General features: G+C 44.0%; 1 protein-coding gene across 2 annotated transcripts in view; it reads right to left on the minus strand.

Moving 5' to 3' along the window:
- Positions 1–20,961, minus strand: part of LOC146839102 (uncharacterized) — an 84,970-nt gene that overhangs the window by 4,854 nt on the left and 59,155 nt on the right. The window lies entirely within an intron of this gene.

Here is a 20,961-nt window from a genome sequence, read left to right on the forward strand (position 1 = left end):
ACAGGTACTCCTGTGGAGTTGCAGTATTTAATGTGCAGACTGGGCTAGGCGAATAAGGATTTCCTCCTGGAACGTCCAAGCAAGGGATGGGATGGACAAGAGATGAGAAAAAAACTCAGTGAGACTCAAGATTGGAAGGTCTAGCACAAGCTAGGTCCAAGGAGATGGTAGATGAATTCTATGGGGTCCCTTGGTGGATACATTCGCTGCAGTCTCTTGGTGCCCAAGTTACCTTCACCAGACAAGGGTGATGCAGGAGTCAGTGGGAGAGTGATCACCACGACCAAGGCCTACCTATATGGTTATAATATAATGCAAAATGAAAGTTTGTGGGAATACAACCATGACAACAAACAATAATGTGTTCACATTGTTCTGGCCCAGTATTCACTAACAAAACTTGGATGAATTAGTCACTTATGGACTAATTGTCAGAATACAATCTGATGATTTATTTAGAATATTTAATAGACAATCCCAATATTTCATGAGTTTATTGTACAACTGATTCGTTTTGTTCATAAAGAATCACTTAATAATGAGTAAGAACTGGATATATGTTACAAGAATGATAAAGACATCAGCAATGAGCACCTGCCATAACTGGACAAGAACAAAGGTGTAATAAATCATCAGCCTCATAGAGTACTTCATATAATTGAAGATACCTTCTATTTTAAATTCCTTTATTGGATGTAGTAAAAGATGAAAATGTTATTTGTTTCTCCAATTATCAACAGGGGGAGAGACTGATAGATCTGTGAAGATAACTTTTCATGTGCTGCCTGGGAATATTTAAAATCTATGCTACTCTAAGAGTCTCAGGTCTACGACAGTTGGAGACCACGACTACAACCAACCTTTTTAAACGGGACATGATGGATTTCAGAATCTGATCAGGCTGCACTATCTGAAAGAGGTTTAAAGCAACATTCAAGAAAACACTGAGGATGTAAAAGACAATTTGTACAGCTGTGATAGGACAAATTGCATTAGTCCTTCTTACAGGTGAGGTGCGGAGTCTAAAACTATACACAAAAAAGGCAAAACCACTTCCATTGAAAATCATCTCATGCCAATTTCTAACCTCTTATGCAGCTGCGCAGAACAAATATCAGAAGTAAACCACTACAAGATTTTGTATCCAGAAAGCAATGCAGTTTTCCTATGAACACACTTGACCCATACTTTAGAGTTGAGATCGTTTTAGTGGCAAAAACTTTCAAAAGTGGTTCCACAGTCGGACTAGAGAGCTTCCAATAGAACTTAGCTATTACAAATGAAAGCAAGTTTATCATTGAATTTTTCTTGGTCTTTTTTCTTTCTTTTTTGGGGGGGGAATGGGAGTAGGGTAATTTAAATAATATTAAATGCCAGCCGCGGAACACAAAGTACAGGAATGGAGCAATAGAATATTATAAAGGCTCATATGTACCAGAGATTCAGTACAGGATATATATCTTAATACCAACAAGGAAGGGAGACAAAGAAAAGACATATCAGTTAAGGCAATGCCAACACAACAGAGTCAAGCGGGGGAACACTGGATTGCAAAACAATAAAAAGGTGTTTTAGCCCTAGTAATAGTTTGTCCAAGGAAAATTCCTGAGAATACCTACAATGGTGAGTGGAGCCTTTGCCTAACCATCCCCTGGCAAGAAGATGATGGATCACAACTATGGAATTGACCAGAATGACCCAATGCTGTAGTGGAGTTTTGGTATTGAGATAAAGACTAAAGACAATATATGCAGCTGATTGGCTGAGTGAATAAATCTCATGAAAGAAATCCTCCCAGAAGGTTTGGCTAGAAGGACAATCAGCTACACATATGAGAAATTGGCATCAAGAATGTCACACCTAAGACAAGAAGAAAAGAACCTCAAACCATCTCAGAACCACCTCAGACTATTATAAATTTTATTTAGTGTAAAGTATAGCTGCATTAAGAGATTAAACTGCTTAACATAACCCACACATAACACACACAGTTCACAAAGGCTAGGCTCTGGCTGCGCCAGATACAAGTGCATTGAGATCTGCAGATAAGTTAGGAGCTAATTTACTCATAGGCGAACATGTGTTATCTCGAAGAGATGCATATAATATAAATATATAAATGCTGTATAATTGATGTACATAATATAGAAGGGATAACGTACCCCCTGCCATACAGTACAAGGATATTGCAAGTCACTGAGGAGTTCCAGAACCATATAAATGTATGAGGCCAAAGGCTGAGTTCCTTTATAAGGTTATGGAACTCCGAGGTGACTTGCAATATCCTCATCCTGTACGGCAGGGGGCAATTTATCCCATATAATTCATGGTCACACATCACCTTTTCCACAAAGCACTTAAAACCTTGATGCGTAGAACATTCATATGAAATAGAGTGCATTTTTGGAAACATGAAGAATAAAAATAGAACCTTTAATGCAAAATTAAACACATCTGCAAAACGATATTAGAAACAGTTCAATACAAGCCAGTTAAAAAAAGCTGCAGATGTTCAGAATATGTAGAAACATGTAGAAAGATTCCTACTTTTCTACAATTATCTAAGAAATAAAGAAATTATCATGTTCTTTCTGCTAGTCATTTATAGCTGGAACATTAGAGCAGTAAAAAAGCAACATTTCAGCTAAAGGCAGCTGCTCTGTGACCTGACTTCCACCTTGGCCAGTGGCTCTGGCAGCAGGCACTGTGGCATCAGAACTCAACTGCAATAAGTTATTACAGTCGCATTCTAAAGTCTTTTCTTTATAATAGGAGACTCAGTGCGTCACAACCTGTCGATTATAAAGAAATTGGAAACAGGCATTTATGCAGGGATTGCAGAATCCCATGTATTACAAATATCTAAATGCTATAATTTGGACACATATCAATACCTTAACTACTGAGTGAGGTTCAGGCTAAGGCAATGGAGAAATGTGATTTCAGAATGTTTCAACTGGATGAATTTCAAGATTAGGTTGCAGGGGAGACCATATAGGTGGTGTAACTCCTTTTAATGTTATCAGATGATTCAAGCACATGATTTGGGCAATATATTTAAACCTTGCTGTTGCAAACGGTGAGCTAATGATAGAGGAGGAGATTAGAGTTGTACCAAATGGGGGAGTCAAATGTAATCACTGGACTCCTAAGGTATGTGAAACGTCTTCCCAAGTCATAGTTAGAGCAAGTGTACTACAGTCTAACTTATTTTAAGTCTTTTGGGTGATTAAATCTGAAGTGGTGATTGATACGAACAAGATCGGTAAAGGTAGACAGATGAAGGTGTGAATCTGACCAACCAGTTAAGAGTTAACGACTTCAGCTAATCGGATTTCAATTGTTGCCCTGTAATACCAGTGGAAGTCTGGTAGGGCTATACCCATCTTCTGGTATAGAGAGATTGAGTTGCCAATCTGCTCTAAGGTGTTGATGTGCTGTATTAAAATATGAATGTATGCTTTTCATATGCAGCTTCCATGAGAACAATTAAGTTATTAGGTATTCTCAGTTCATTATATTGCTTGATTCTTGACATGAATAATGAGATTGCTTATTATTTGGAAACCGGTGTCCTCCTAACCTGCTTGTGTTAAGTCTTTCCCTGGAAAGGAAAGGAAGGGCTTGTTGTCCCAGTAGAGTGACAGTGTTGTCTGGTCCAAGGCTTCATATTGTATAGAGAAGGCACTATGCAATAAACTGCATTTCCCAGCATTCCATGAGCACTCACATAGTTTGAGGACACGATGACCATCTTGGACATTTTTGCATAACTTCACTTGTGACCTAAGGAGTTTTTGATGGGCAATCGTGATACAATACTGCTGTAGCTGGGTTCCTGCTATGATGTTCTAGGATTTTCTTTGCTAAAAGCTATCTACATCCAAGGACATTATTGAAAGACATTGGCAATACAAAGCGGTATTTCTGAGCGATGTGTTGCCACGGAAAAACAAATAATGAACTATTTTGAACATTAATGCAAACTCTTATGCTACTCTGAACTACATACTGATGCTATGTATAAGTAGTAATGCATTAGGTATTAGAGTTCTAGTTTGTTTACAAGAACTGCTAGAGAATTGATATAAGAGTATTTAAAGTATACTGATTACCTTGCAGTGCTACTTCATTCAAGTACAGACTCTAAAGGTAGTTCTCCTATTCACGGGAAGACGTGTTTAGTGAACATATATTTAAGGTGCTCACTACTTGCAATTCCAGAATATCAAGTTCCATTCCCAAGTACAGAGAAGAGGTTACAGAGAGTTAAAGCCAAACTATTATCAATTCACTGTTTCAGTTAAATGTAGAACTTACAGGGCAAGTTACTAAAGATATCTTTTTCTCGTTAGACATCCACTATTTCCTACAGTCATCACTGACATTCGAGCAGATGTGCTGAGTCAGAGTAGTGGAGTCCTGTGTCACTCTTTTCTCTCTTATCCTGCTCCCCTTTTTCTGTTTCCATCACTGGCCTTCATATTCCTTTGTATGTGGGCACTGGAGAGGGCAGTTCAAGGCATAAGAGTTTATTGCGCCTGCTGGATTCGAGTACAAGGTCAGCGCATCCTCACAGTTCTTTCCACTTTGATTCCTGGGACTTACCTGTTCAACTTTACTTTCCTCTTTCCAAAAAACAATGTTTCATTTCTTTGAGGGGTTAGTCACCATCATATTTTGTTTATTGATTGATTACTAAGATGTTGCAAACCGGTCATGATTAAAACTAGAAGAGATGTGTTATCCGCATACTGCTACTACACTCACAGCGCATTGAGATGAAGCGCGAAGCAGGTTATTGCAAGCCGTTAAAATCACTATGGCAAAGAAAAGAGTACATTCGGGATGACAAGGAGTGCATCTCTTCCCTTGAACTTATCAGTATGATTATTTTCGTCTCACACTGAGATTGCACCCATGATTACAACAGTGAATACAAGAAAATACGATGACTGTGAGGAATATCGAGAAAATGATTAAAAGTAAACGGTACAAACGGCGAACAGCACAGGACCCGGGTTCTCTCCCATGTTGGATTATCAGATTGAGAGAAGCACTTCATTCTACAAAAACAATCAACAAGCATTTACAATGCAATGGTCTCGGCATTGGTAGCGTTAGAGCTATTGGCATTGCTCATGACATTATTTTTGTTTATGTTTTTGTTTTTAAAACATTTAACCCCTTCCCCGCTCATGACGGAACCGCTCCGTCATGAGCCACGGTTGCCATGTGCTCATGACGGAGCGGTTCCGTCATGCCACGACCGTTGGCGGCCGCTCCGCCCACGCGGCGCTGTTTCCCCGCCTGTGCGGGGGGACAACGCAACTGGGCGGAGTCATGACGGAACCGCTCCGTCATGAGCACAGCTCAACCGTGGCTCATGACGGAGTGGCTCCGTCATGAGCACAGCGCCACCACGCTGCCCCCCGCACCCCCCCCCCGCGCTGCGGCGGAATTCCCGCCGCAGCGAAGGGGTAAAAGAAACTGCATTGTCATGAGGAATGCCAATAGCTCTAACTTGAACAATGCCGAGACCGTTGCATTGTAAATGCTTGTTCTAAACTGGTGTGGTGTCCATCTGTAGTGTTTACTGTTTTACTGTGTGGTTATGTAAAAATGCTTTACACATTGCCTCTGAGATAAGCCTGTCTGCTCGTGCCAAGCTCGAGGGGTTGAGCAGGGGTTATTTTAGAAGTACGAGCCTCCTTACCCTGACTAGAATGAAGGGTCCCTACTTGAACAGGGTACAAACCTGACAACTTGCGACCCCAATACTAACATTTTCTAACTGGTGTCTCTGCAGTTTCCAGAGGTCAGCCTTCTGGCAGAATTGCGATTTACGTTTTGCAAACGGTGGTGGCCTTCCTCGATAGTACAATGAGTAAACTATCCGGCAGTTCTAGTGTTAGGGAAAATGTTTCCGCAAGTGGCTCCACTTATAGGGTAGGGGTCAAATTAAGATAAAAGAACGTAAAAAAAAAAAGCGTGCCTTTCATTGCTATCCATGTAGACTCCAAACGGACCGTCATGAAAAAACACATTGGGTAAAAACGTGAACAGTGTTTTAAATGCTTAGTACTGCCGGTGTGAAACCCGGATTCAGAAGGAAAAGTAGTAAACGTATGTCAGTCACGGCCAAAAACCACCGGGCAAGAGTCTTTCAGATGCGAATTTGCTATCCTGGAGAATTTCTTCTAAACATTCCGCATATACAACTGACTTTAGATACGACGGGGCCTGGCGGTGGTGCGGCTGCGAGGTGCAGCTGGTGTGAGCAATGTCCTGCTCTCAACACCATCTCCAAACACACGCGGTCCCCGGATTAGAACCCAGGAAGTAGCAAGAGCCTGGAAGGGAAGCGCATGCGCGTCCGTTTTAAACAGGTCCCACTTCTTCCAGCAGCACAGGATAAAAGCTACTATCGGGTGGTTGTAGGGGGTCACTGCGGGATTCAGCGCTGAACTCTGCTATGCTACATTCATCACTCACGTCTTGATAAGCCTTAAGTCTGCCACACACTGCTGCCGAGCTCTTTGGCACACGTGCAGTTCGCTAATGCTTTCAAGAATGCTTCGCTGACCGGGTATTTGAGCGCAGCACGGTGACCTCATAGCGCTCGACTCAAGTAAAAGCGCCCCGGCCCCCTGCCTCGAGATGCGCTGGCACCAAGCATCTTCGTGGGGGCTCGGAGCATACATCAAACACACCAGATGCCGGCCCGGCACTCCCTGCTACAAGGACTCCGCAACTACAAGGCGGCAATCGAGCGCATCTTGAAACGAGCGCAGAGGCCAGAGACGAGCGAAGCTTGCGAAGAAGGAGGAAGGCTTCTACGTGTATGGCTCTGTCGCTATTGCCAGAATAATAACAAGGCAGAGCAAAAGGCACACCACTGCAGAAATGCCTCGGAGAAAGGCAGCGACATTCGTGTTTGTCTTTTCTTTCCTCCAGCCATTGGCTGGAGGAGAGAATGAGACTTCTTGCAAAAAACACGCCCCCCGATCCGAAAAGGACGGGGCCTAATCGGAATGACTGACCTCTTCTCCAATGGCTGGCCAGCATTCAAGAGGCCAGCCAATGGAGAACAGGGGAGAAGAGGGGCGGGTTCAAGCCCCTCTTCTCCAAGTCATTAAATCTCGGAGCTAGACTGCGAAAGCGCAGCCTTCGCAGCCGAGACCTAAAAAGCTTTTTTTTTTTAAAAAGAACTGTTTTTAATATAAAGGCCATGAAAAGACTTATTTGTAAAGGAACAAAAAAATATCAACGCGAGTACCGCATTTAAAAAGGACACGGAGGGGGATTTATATGGCATTCTGGGAGTTGTAGTGTCTGATGATTTAGAATTAGGGCAGTCCTTTGTCAATGTTCCCGCACAGTTTTTGGAGGCACCTATGTGTAAGGAATTAACTGCTGACGCTGAGTATGGACGGGAATAAAACGGGAAGGTGTTTTGCAGTTTGTAAAATCACTTGCACCAGAAGCGTTTTTACACGCTGGGAAGGAAGGAAGGAATGTCTTGTTTTATTTTAACTAATATGGGGACTCGCTAGCCATGGTAAGCGCACAAGATTATATGTTTGTACGCCAAGGATAATATCGTAGCATTATGTAGCACACAGTGGAGAAAAAGTATTGGGATATAAGGTGCGGAATATAATTTGCGAGACCGAGGAGGGAATTAAATAATTTCCAAATACGGGTTAAAATTACTCCATAAATGGTTCTTGAAATTGTTTACATTGTGTAACAGATGAATTCGGTTTCTTAAATGTAATGAAGTGCTGTTAGCAGTTGAACATGTCAGCTAAAAAAATGTAATTTCTGTATTTGTAGATGCCCCTGAAGAAGGGAATTTACTTCCCGAAATGCATTGGGTCGTTTTTATAAATGTCATGGTATGTGGAACCCAATATGGACTCCTGAGCTTTGTGTAACATACACGCCTATAACAAGATTGAGTAAAATGAATTGAACATAAATTAAGAGTAAAGGACTACAATGAAGGAGTAAATAATGAAGAAAAAACACGAGTAAAGCAGAAAAATTGATTCATTTGATTCAAACTTACAAGTGTGGCAGAGCAGCCTGGTGGAATCACTAAGGGGTTCCCTCTGGAAACGTTATATTGCCACAGCGCATTGAGACGAAGGGCGAAGCAGGTTATTGCACGCCGTTAAAATCACTATGGCAAAGAAAAGAGTACGTTTGGGATAACAAGGAGTGCATCTCTTCACTTGAACTTATCGGTATGCTACAGAAATACCACAAACATAGGTTATGTACTGTACATATACAATGTTCTTCTGCACAACACTTTATGTACAAGTATTGATGTTGCAACAATATTATCTGTGGCCAATTTCCATTACGGAACCAGTTTCACAAAGTGGTAAAAAACGTGTGGCTTTTAAACATGATTGCAATACTTTCAACAGTAATTTTGCAAATGTTCTCTAAATCAAGAAGGGATAAAAGCTTATAATTGGCAAACACTGTAAAAGAAAAAGACACACAATTGATGGACGGAATGCAGAACAAATCAAAACATACACCCCCAGTCAAGATATCTGGGTTAAATCCATCATTCTTTTGCTCACCATGCCACCCCAGTTTAGACCATCAGTAGTTCTTTTTGCATTTGTCACTTCGAGTGGGACGGGTATGCTCAGACCTGGGTCCCGTGCACTCCATGCCACTGGAATCATCCAAGCACTACCTCCTGGGTACCTCATTAAAACCCTCAATAGACCGACAGGAACGGGAGGGGGCATCGCGATTATCTATCGTGACAACCTCGCATGTCAATTCAAAGACAGCCCCATTCTCGACAGTGAAAATGTCCTCTTTTCTTTACACCTGCCACCTTCTACTACACTAACTGGGGTGTTAATCTACCGTCCGCCAGGACAGGTAGGGAGTTTCATAAACTCACTCATTGATGCCATCTCCTACCTGGCGTGCGGGACGCCAAACTTTACAATCCTCGGGGACTTAAATCTCCACTTCGATGATCAAGGCAATAAACTTGCCACAGACTTAAAAACTGATCTAAATTCCCTGAATCTACAACTACTCAGTAATGATCCCACCCACATGAGAGGACACCTATTGGATCCCATCTTCTCTAACCTCTCCAAACTCTCTGTTCAAACTCCTCTCCCTCTCCCCTGGTCTGACCACTTCTTGGTTCCTCTCAAATTCCAACTTCCAGGGCAGATCTCGGATACTCCTCGCCCCCGGGCCCCGTCACGCCCATGGAAAAAACTAGACACTAGCCTATGGGAACGCTCTCTGTCCTCCACTCTACCCACAATCGACCCCGACCCCTCCAAAGCCGAAATTCAATTACATAATTGGATTAGCGACTCTCTCAATACAGTTCTGCCACTCAAAGCCCTCCCTCCCAACAGGAAATCCTCCAAACTACCGTGGTTCACTGAGGAACTACGTGAATTAAGACGGAAAGGCAAAAGGCTTGAACGCCAATGGAGAAAGCACTGGAACACAGAAGGCAGAAGTGGATACAAAGCCCACATTAGGCTCTACAAAAATGCATTAAAAGCGGCACAGGCTGCCTATTTTGAGGATCAAATAGCAGCCGCGACCAACTCCGCAAAAGAGACCTATCGGATAGTCAAACTCCTCTCCAAAATACAGGAAGCCCCTCCACCGCCAGACCTGGATGGCACAAAATGCAACCAGATGGCCGAATTTTTTTCGAAAAAAATCGAAAAAATCCTCAACTCCCTCCCGGCGGCGCCAACTGCACTAAGAGGCCCTTACCACCCGGCCTCCCAAGACACCCCGAGGTTGCTCTCCTTTCCCCAAATCACCACCGAAACGTTTCTCAACGTCCTGCACAAAGTCAAAAGCGGCGCCCCGTCAGATCCAGCTCCGATCAGTAAATTGAAGCAAGTTGCTTCCACTATAGCCCCTCCTCTCACCAACCTGATCAACGCCTCTTTCGAACATGGCACAGTCCCAGCAAACTGGAAAAAAGCCACTGTGAAGGCTCTCATAAAAAAACGGCATCTTGACCCCACAGACCCATCAAACTTTAGACCGATCTCACTGCTACCGGCGATGAGCAAAATCGTCGAGAGAGTAGCGAATCAACACCTTTCTGAGTTCCTAGAGACCAACCATCTCCTCCGCCAAACCCAGACAGGTTTCAGACCAGGACAAGGGACGGATACCGCATTGTTAGCCGTAGTCGAAGAAGCTAGGGGCATACTAGACATAGGAGGATCAGTGGCAGTGATCCTCCTCGACCTGAGTGCCGCCTTCGACACGGTGGACCACGCAACCCTTGTTCACCGTCTTGAACTGATAGGAGTGGCGGACTCCGCTTTAGCCTGGATCTCATCCTTCCTTGAAGACAGGTCTTTTCAAGTGACAGATGGGCACTCCATCTCCAAGGCTCAGGCACTCAAGTGTGGGGTGCCCCAGGGGTCCTCCCTGAGCCCCACACTTTTTAACGTGTACATGGCTCCCCTTGAGGATGTTGTCAAACCTTTTGGGATTAAATCAATAATGTACGCCGATGACACTCAGCTCATCGTTTCCCTCAACCAATCAGACAACGCCCTCACCAATTTATTTAGCTGTCTGGAAAAAGTGCACCAATGGATGTGCGAGTCCCGGTTGAAACTGAACGGGGAAAAATCAGAAATACTCCTCCTAGGAAACCCAAATAAAATCCCCACACCTCTTCCCTGGCCACCATGCATGGGATCTCCACCATCCCCAAAATCCGAAGTAAAAAGCCTAGGGATATGGCTGGACCAGGATCTCAGTTTTAAAACACAAGCGAGGAAAACTGCGGGAACGTGCTTCGGCCTTATGAAGATGGCACGAAAGATCCTCCATCTACTCCCCTCTCAATCCAGGAAGCTCTTGATGCAGGGGCTGGTGAACTCCAGATTGGACTATGGGAATGTCCTATATCTGGGGGCCCCAGTCTCTGTAGCCCACAGACTTCAATGCGCACAAAATGCGGCGGCAAGAATACTCACAGGAACCGCAGCAAGGAACTCGGCCAAGCCAGCCCTCAGAAGTCTGCACTGGCTGCCAGTCAAGGAACGGGTCAACTTCAAGACCCTGTGCATTGCCCATAGAATACTGCACAATGAAGGCCCTCCCATCCTCAGGCCTCTTGTGTCCCATCAACAATCAAGCAGACAACTTAGATCCAACTCCCTCTCCCTGGCAAAAGTCCCCAGAATTAGGAAGGCCAGAACAGGTGGTCGCCTGTTTTCGTACAATGCCCCCAGACTATGGAATGCCCTCCCACTCTCCCTGAGGCAGGAACAAAACCACCTCAGATTTAGGAAAAGACTGAAGACCCTACTCTTCCCCTGAGCACTCCCCCACATGACTTCCCACCCTACAGGACTGTGTTCACTAGCGCCGGGATGCCTAAGGGTAGCTGTGCGCTCTACAAAACCCAAAATCAAATCAAATCAATCGAATCAAACAATCCTGGCTGAAGAGGGGTGAAACCCCGAAACCGGTCCTAGGATGCTTGTTTCCAGTCCAGGGAGGCCCTTGCTTGGCAGTTCGGGCTGGACTGTTCCCATTGGGCACAGGGTCAAGACTGATTTGCATATGGCTGGGTCCAAACTGGAATGGCATGGTGAGCAAAAAAACAATGGATTTAGGCCCAGATCTCTGTACTGGGGTGAATGTATGACATTGTTCTGTATTCTGTCCGTCAATAGTCCCTTTTGCATTTGTCACCCCGAGTGTAAAAGAGCCATTATACGTGGGATATAATATTGAACCTACAAGGGGCCAGATATTGCTTGTCTTCCAAACTATTTTTTCAATAGAAGGGCGACAGAAGGTGGGTGTACAATTCCTTATGTACTTTAAAAAAAAGAAAATTGCAGACCCTTTAGTCGCAGCTTTGGTTCCACTATAATTATTCCACCAATTTGTTGTGAGAGTTACTAGCAGATTTATGTGAGCATTCAAGTTACTTTCTATTACTTTGTTAGAAGAATACAGCACTTGTATGGGGGTAATAAGAGGAGAGATAAAACTTGCAACGTTCACAGCTTTCTTCATTACTACTTATAAAGGTCCAAAATGTATGGGTGTCTTATTTCAAAATCTCAAACCTTTTGCTCATCGATTATTAACGGTTGGGTTTAAAGCGCACCATAAAGCTTTTCGTTACTTCTGTTTTCATTACAATACCCTGTTACAAATGGATATTAAAATTAACAATTTTTTAAGTATTTGTAACTCCCTGGTATGGGTTTCTTTCACTTAACCCCTTCGCTGTCAGGCCTTTTCCCCCTCCTGTGCCACGCCCTTTTTTGGCTATTTGGGGTAGTGCGCGCTGAGGCCCCTGTAACTTTTTGACCACATAAGGTATCCACGCCAAATTTGCGTCCTTTTCTTCCAACATCATGGGGATTCTGAAGGTACTCAGGGTTTGTGGATTCCCCTGGAGGGGTCACAGAAATGAGCCAAAATACAGCATAATTTAGTTTTTTGGGGGGAAAATGGGAAAAACAGGCTGCAAATGAAAGCATCTGGGTTTTTCCCTGCAAATGTTATCAAAAAAGGGTTTGTGGGACTGAAATCACAATTTTCCCAGCTTTTAGGGGATACCAGACTTTTGTCAGAAACCCAAAATTTTTACACAGTTTTGGCATTTTTCTGGGACATAGCCTATTTTTGCTATTTTTTGTGCTTTCACCCTCCTTCCAGTTAATGGTACAAATGGGTACAAAAGCAACAATGGATCCTGGAAAGCTATACATTTCCGAGAAGTAGACAAAATTCTGAATTCAGCAAGGGGTCATTTATGTAGATCCATCAAGGTTTCTTTATAGAAACTAACAGTTAAATATAGGATAAATTGAAAATTTGTTGAAAAATAGCACCTTTTGTGTCAACGTTTTCACCTGTAACTTCTTCTAATTTTGACAGCTCTTTGAAAGCAATATACCGTTACATCCGCTGGACATTACTGGTTGTGGGGATATATAGGACTTGTAGGTTCACCAAGAACCCGACGAACCCAGAGCCAAAAACTGAGCAGCAACTTGCAATGGTTTTTTATTATGTACCGGGTATATAGTAATTATTCTGTAAAAATGTGTACATGGAAAAATCGGTATGAAAGACACCTATGTATTTCTGAAATGGGAACAAAATATAGAGTTTAGAAACAGTATATATTTGCACATTTCCGAAATTGAGATACTCATACTAGCATGAGAATTATCAGTCATTTTTTAGAATGACTTCTTTTTTACACAATGTCTTTCATTTGGAAGGCAGAAAAGCATCAAAAGTCAATAGGTAATAACAGTTCCTTTACAAATCTGAATTGCGCTAAGTCTCCTGATAAAAATGGTACCTCACTTGTAGGGGTAGGCATAGTGCCCACGACAGGAAATGGCTCAAAACCCAACGTGAACACACTTCATTTTCACAATGCAAAATTACCCTTTTTTAGCAAAGTGCCTAGCTGTAGTTTTTTAACCCTAGCTCTGCCGGCACCTAGGGAAACCTAGCAAACCTATACATTTTTTAAAACTAGACACCCAGGGGAATCCAGGATGGGGTGACTTGACTGCCTCCCACCAGGTTCTGTTACCCAGAATCCCTTGTAAACCTAAAACATTGCCCAAAAAAACACTTTTTCCCCAGATTTCTCTGGTGGAAAGTTCTGAAATCTGCATGGATTCACAAATTTCCACCCACCCCGTGTTCCCCAAAGTCTTCCGAGAAAAATGGTACCTCACTTGTGTGGGTCAGCCTAGTGCCCGCGACAGGAAACGGCGCAAAACGTAAGGTGGACACACCTCAATTTCGTAGCGAAAAATGACCCTTTTTTGGCAAAGTGCCTAGCTGTAGTTTTTGAACCATAGCTCTGCCGGCACCTAGGGAAACCTAGCAAACCTATACATTTTTTAAAACTAGACACCCAGGGGAATCCAGAATGGGATGACTTGACTACCTCCCACCAGGGTCTGTTACCCAGAATCCCTTGCAAACCTAAAAAATTGCCAAATAAACGCATTTTCCCCACATTTCTCCGGTGGAAAGTTCTGGAATCTGCGTGGATCCACAAATTTCCAACCTCCCCGCGTTCCCCAAAGTATTCCGAGAAAAATGGTACCTCACTTGTGTGGGTCAGCCTAGTGCCCGCGACAGGAAATGGCGCAAAACATAACGTGGACACACCTCAATTTTGTAGCGAAAAAGGACCCTTTTTAGGCAAAGTGCCTAGCTGTAGTTTTTGAACCATAGCTCTGCCGGAACCTAGGGAAACCTAGCAAACCTATACATTTTTGAAAACTAGACACCCAGGGGAATCCAGGATGGGCTGACTTGACTGCCTCCCACCAGGTTAAACCTAAAAAATTGCCAAAAAAAACAAATTTTCTCCACATTTCTCTGGTGGAAAGTTCTGGAATCTGCGTGCATCCACAAATTTCCACCCACCCCGCGTTCCCCAAAGTCTTCCAAGAAAAATGGTACCACACTTGTGTAGGTCGGCCTAGTGCCCGCGACAGGAACGGCGCAAAACACAACGTGGACACACCTGAATTTCGCTGTGAAAAATGACCCTTTTTTGGCAAAGTGCCTAGCTGTAGTTTTTTAAACATAGCTCTGCCGGCACCTAGGGCACCTAACAAACCTATACATTTGTGAAAACTAGACACCCAGGGGAATCCAGGATGGGGTGACTTGACTGCCTCCCACCAGGTTCTGCTACCCAGAATCCCTTGCAAACCTAAAAAATTACCAAAAAAACACATTTCCCCCACATTTCTGTGGTGGAAAGTTCTGGAATCTGCGTGGATCCACAAATTTCCACCCACCCCGTGTTCCCCAAAGTCTTCCGATAAAAATGGTACCTCACTTGTGTGGGTCGGCCTAGTGCCCGCGACAGGAAACAGCGCAAAACGCATCGTGGACACACCTCAATTTCGCAGTGAAAAATGAACCTTTTTTGGCAAAGTGCCTAGCTGTAGTTTTTGAACCCTAGCCCTGCTGGCACCGAGGGAAACCCACCAAACCCACACATTTCTGAACATTAGACACCCGGGGGATTCCAGGGAGGTATGGCTTGCGTGGATCCCCCAACGTTTCCTTGCCCAGAATGCCCTGCAAACCTCAAATTTAGCTGAAAAAAACACATTTTTCACACATTTTTGTGTGGGAAAGTTGTGGCATCACCGGGCTGACACAAATTTCCTACCACCCAGCGTTCCCCCGGGTCTCCCGATAAAAAGGGTGCCTCACTCGTGTGGGAGGCCCAAGTACCCGCGACAGGCAAGGGCCCAAAACGTATTGAGGCGACATGATAATTGCCTACCTCAAAACGACCTGGTTTTGCAAGGGGGGGTCACCTGGGTTTTTGGCCCGGTGCTCGGTGGCCACCTAGGGGAACCTACCAAACCCACACATTTCTGAATACTAGACACCCAGGGGATTCCAGGGAGGTATGGCTTGCGTGGATCCCCCAACGTTTCCTTACCCAGAATGCCCTGCAAACCTCAAATGTAGCTGAAAAAATCACCTTTTTCACACATTTTTGTGTGGGAAAGTTGTGGCATCACCGGGCTGACACAAATTTCCTACCACCCAGCGTTCCCCCGGGTCTCCCGATAAAAACGGTGCCTCACTCGTGTGGGAGGCCCAAGTACCTGCGACAGGCAAGGGCCCAAAACGTAGTGAGGCGCACTACGTTTAGGACCCTTGCCTGTTGAGGCGCACTACGTTTTGGACCCTTGCCTGTCGCGGGTACTTGGGCCGCCCACACGAGTGAGGCACCGTTTTTATCGGGAGACCCGGGGGAACGAGGGGGACCAAAAAGACTAAATTATGCCACAATTATTTGGGGGGAGCAAAGGCCCTTGCCCAAGGGGCCGCTCCCCCCTCCCTGGTGTCTAGTGGGAGGATCCCTGCTAGGAGATCACCCTCCCCTTTTCAGTTTCACTTTCAGTGTAATGACGTCGGCGCGACGTGCACGCCGATCGTCATTACACTGAAAGCAGGGGGGGGGCTCGGGAGCTGGGGAAGCTCTTCCCCAGCTCCCGAGGCTATTTTCAGCAAAAGGGAATCCCTCTGGTGCCCTCACCAGAGGGATTCCCCAGGGAATGCCTCATGACGTGCTGGACTCGTCATGGGCACAGCGCGACTGTGCTCCATGACGAGTCCAGCACGTCATGGGCACAGAAGGGGTTAAAGCAATCCACTGATAAACAACGTTTTCTCAAACTCTCCAGCTGAAAACCCAAAATCAATTTTTTTTATCTGGAATAGAAATTAAACAAGCATTTGCAGTGCAAAAGGTCTTGCATTTGCAAGAGTTGGAGGGATTGGCGTTGTAAATGTGGATTTTTTTACTTATGTGCTTTGAAGTGGATGTATGTGGTTTGTAGTGGATTTATGTGGTATGTTGTGCAGTGGAATTATGTGGATAGAAATTATGTGGCATTTAGTGTATATAAATTATGTATAGTGGGATTGCGTGTTGTGGAAAGTAATTATGTGGTATGGTATTGTGGTGGAGTGTTAAGTGTTATGTAGTGGAGTTTAAATATGTGGTGTGCTGTTTAATTTTTTGTGGTGTGATGCGGAATTGTGTGGTGTGGATTTTTATGTATGCGGTGTATTATGTAATTGTGCTGTTGATTTGTATTATGTGGTTTCTGGTTGAATTCAATCAATCAATCAATCAAACATTTGTAAAGCGCGCTACTCACCCGTGAGGGTCTCAAGGCGCTGGGGGAGGGGGGGGGGGCGCTGCTGCGACTGGTCGAAGAGCCAGGTCTTGAGGAGTCTCCTGAAGGTCCTGGCCTGGGTCTGTCGTAGGTGGATGGGGAGGGTGATCCATGTCTTGGCGGGGAGGTGGGAGAAGGATCTGCCGTTGGTGGTTTTGTTTAGTGGATGCGCGGAACGGTGGTGAGGGCGAGGTCAGTGGAGCGGAGCTGACGGTTGGGGGTGTAGAAGGTGAGTCGCTTGTAGTGTGTTATGGAAAAGTGTTGGGGTGATTGTGTTATGTTTCATACAGGTGCCCAATATAGGCTCAGGTAGCAACCCGACCTTTCACCTATATTTTCCCTGCCATTACACTACATAACGGTTCTTGGCACTGACGTTTTACCTAGTTACGGTAATGCCTAAATGACATGGGGTTTTCTCTGAAAACTAGCCTCATTCATTATGCATGAGGATACTTGGAATCACAGCAGGACTACCATCTCCTGCATAATAACTATGTATAAGGGTCATTCCTTCCGTCATCATAGACCGACATGACACAGCAAGGGGGTACCACATTGTGTATATAAAGAACATATCTTTGCTGAGGCAGGAGGGGAGAAAAAGGACTTCTATGCTGACACACTGACGCGAGACGCTGATGTTCCTGCACGCAGATACGCCAGCTCGCAGTGGTCTGACATCCCTTGCGGGGTGTCTATCTTGAGACCAAGACGCCGTCCCACAGTCTCTCATTTCAGGTAATGGGGTTGACTTTATCCTAGAGGGATTATTCTGTTTATCTCACAAGTGACTGAGCATAATGTATCGCACTGTTTCCACGATCCTGAGGGATCAGGTTTGTCATATTCGATAGTTGCCAAGAACTATTCTCTACTTGATAAGAGGGGTTTCTAGTGGCACTGTGAGCTAGCTGGTATACAGGCTAACATACACGGTGAGGGTGTCTAGAATAAATCCGGACATCAATCCTACAGGGTATGTTGTCTAAATGCAGGTCCTACATATGTTTATAGAAACTACATGACATGGCGCTGCCAACGTTGGTTTGGTGCTTATTTAACAGTCAAATCTGAGTAGTTCAGTCGTGCTGTGCTCAGAGACCCCTACTCACATTTTCCCAGAGACATCTGGAGTGAGAAGGGAACTATTCGCCACAGCTGAGTAGGCATAGCCTACATATTGGCTGTAGGTTTATCAAGCTTGAAGGACAAACAGTCCCTTTTGTGCATAAAACCTTATATCAGTTTCCTTGAAACCTTTTCTTCTTCAAAACAACGGCTGATGAAGACGCAGCTGCACCAGCCAAACGTGCAACCGCAGTAAGGGAGGAAGCACAGGAAGGGGAAATTAACATTTCAGAAAATGTTAGAACTGCCCCTACCCTAAAACTAGCAGACTATGGAGTCACACCTAGGGGCGGGACAGTAACTTTCATGATTGAGGCTCACGAGTCACACAGAACAGAGGTATTCTATTCATAGTTTAAATTCCCACAAGCAGATGCACAATCAAATACATTTCATTCTTACACTGAAGATGAAACACCAGATGAATACTGTCCATATGAGGACATTGAATTCCGCTCACCTACCAGGAGCACATAAACTGGTTTAAAGGCGTCCTCCCCCGCACAAAAGACACAGTAAGACTAGGGCCGCTCTGAAGAGATGGAACCACTTGACCAGTCCTTGCGGCTTACACACCACATCCAGATATTGTCTCAATGGCAGACTTACAACCACCTTGAAACCAAGGAGAGGGGCTCTGACACCCAAAGGGATGGAGCTGCCAGTAACTTAAAGGTTAAAAATAAATGTTCCCTTTCGATAAGAACTACCAGAGATGATTTATAATAGATATCCGACCACATTCATACTAGAAACAATCAGCTTTCTACTCAAGATGTTTGAGGCATTTATATTCACACAAGTAGATATGTATAAAAATACTTTTAATAAATACAAAAGTACAAATTTTAAGTCCACATGGATATTTTCGTAAAAACTTTAAAACCACAATGATGCCTAGATGAGATTTTTCATGTATCTAAGAAGGAGAATTAATTTAGACAGTTAAATTTGTCTTACACATGTTAATTTGGACACAAAATAGACAGCACAAAGCATAGATGTAAATTCCGGTCTAAGATTAGTTGCTGACTTTGCCAAATTTAACACCAAAAACACTGGGCGTCGACGCGTTTCGGTTGTATAATTACTATGGGACCACCATCGTCAGGACAAAACTACTTTCTCCATAGTCAATGGATCTCATATCGTTCAATAATCACATCTATTGTAAAATAAAATAAAAGAATATACATATCACTTCAAAAAAATGGATTATCATAGGCAAGCAAAAATTCTTACGTTCCTACTATTTACAATAGTACTATACCTTTATATAGCATCACTATTTAAACAAATTACATTTATAAGTTTAGGCCTATAAGTGCTCCAATCATCCCCTGTTGGGGGTCCGTCTAAAACAGACAACATCATTCCGCTCGCACATCATTTATTCAGCACCGCTCATCATCAAACATTCTTCATCTCTATTCGCTATTTCAACTCACCGGTGCAACTGCACTCAGGTGGATGTTTCTCCAGATCAAAGGGAGTAAATCGATGGTGCTTCAAGGATAACTACAATGATTAAAGGGACCTATCATTTAACGGCATACCATGTTGTATCGTTTCTACTACTCGCTGAGACATTTAACCCCTTCGCTGCGGCGCGAATTCCGCCGCAGCGCTGGGGGGGTTTGGGGGCAGCACGGTGGCGCGGTGCTCATGACGGAACCGCGCCGTCATGAGTCACGGGCGAGCTGTGCTCATGACGGCGTGGTTCCGTCACGACTCCGCCCACTCTCTAATTCGCCCGCACAGGCGGGGAATTCGAGCCGCGTGGGAGGAGCGGCCGCTCCATGACGGAACCACGCCGTCATGAGCACATGGTGCCCGTGGCTCATGACGGCGTGGTTCCGTCAAGGGCACACAAGGGGTTAAAGTAACACCAACTATAGTTACCTTTAACAGATTTTAGTAGAATTTAAGGTAATCTCTTTGGAGTGTATCTGGGGTTCGATGAGGATTCAATCTCTCTTGTCCCTGTATAATAGTGGAGATTGTAACATATAATGACACCACCATTCTCTTGTATAAAGTTATATAGACACACCTATATTTATGAGGTATCACCATGTTGTCTATGGAATATATTTTCGTATTATCTCACATTCAGAGGGATTTCTGATTAAGGGTCACTCCTATGCTTTTGATCTTCAGTAAGAACCGGAAAACATCTTGGTCCCTACAACTTAAGATATGTTCAATAAGTTGAGATTCATAAAGAGACAATCAGATGTAACAAGATATAAACCAGTAAGTGGGGGTATATAGATACAGATATTTTTAATATTCATTTTATGCACAGCTTTCTCAATTCTATCTCACATTGTGCAGAGCTCGTTAGGCGATAATATTGTTGAAATATTATTTATTGGCAATGGGATAGTGAAACCCCTTTGGGCGCCACTCCCAATCTTAATTGATGAACACCCAAGGGTTTTTGCCCACTGCCATGGTCTATTCACCTTTGTGGCTGCATCCTATTTCCCCAAACATAAAAAAGTTTATGTGATGCTGACTATCATGTCTATCGATAAGGCGAGTGCGTCTATGCAAGCCCTCCCGTTTCTAAGTGCCATTACGATAAAGGATTAAGATCTAACTCTCGTAACTCTTACTACACTCACCCTTTTATTCTCACGGAATCTGCTACTCCCGGTGCTGGCTCTCAGTCGTAGTGCTTCGTGAATAAATGAGCCGACGCAGAGTGTCTCTATTTAATCTCATAAAGTTTGTGTCCTGGCAACGCCTATGTTACGTTGACGAGTACGTGATGCCATTTTCAAGTTCCTGAATTGAACCATTTGTGCACCCGTCCGGGTGTGATTTAATGACGTAATATGTACGCATCGATGTAGGTGGCACCATCTTTGTATTCCTACTGATGATGGTTATAATGGGACGTATTTATACACTTTTTAAGTATACCTGCACTCTATTTTGGCTATCTATTTATGAACTTGGCATACTATCTTCAGAAAGAACACTATTTATCTTAAACTGTTGTTTGCATCTATGTGTGTATTCCCTGCGTCGAAAAACTCTCCACTAGCTAATCCTATGTTTT

The sequence above is a fragment of the Triturus cristatus genome, chromosome 4_2 (genome assembly GCF_964204655.1).
Source record: "Triturus cristatus chromosome 4_2, aTriCri1.1, whole genome shotgun sequence".
NCBI lineage: Eukaryota > Metazoa > Chordata > Amphibia > Caudata > Salamandridae > Triturus > Triturus cristatus.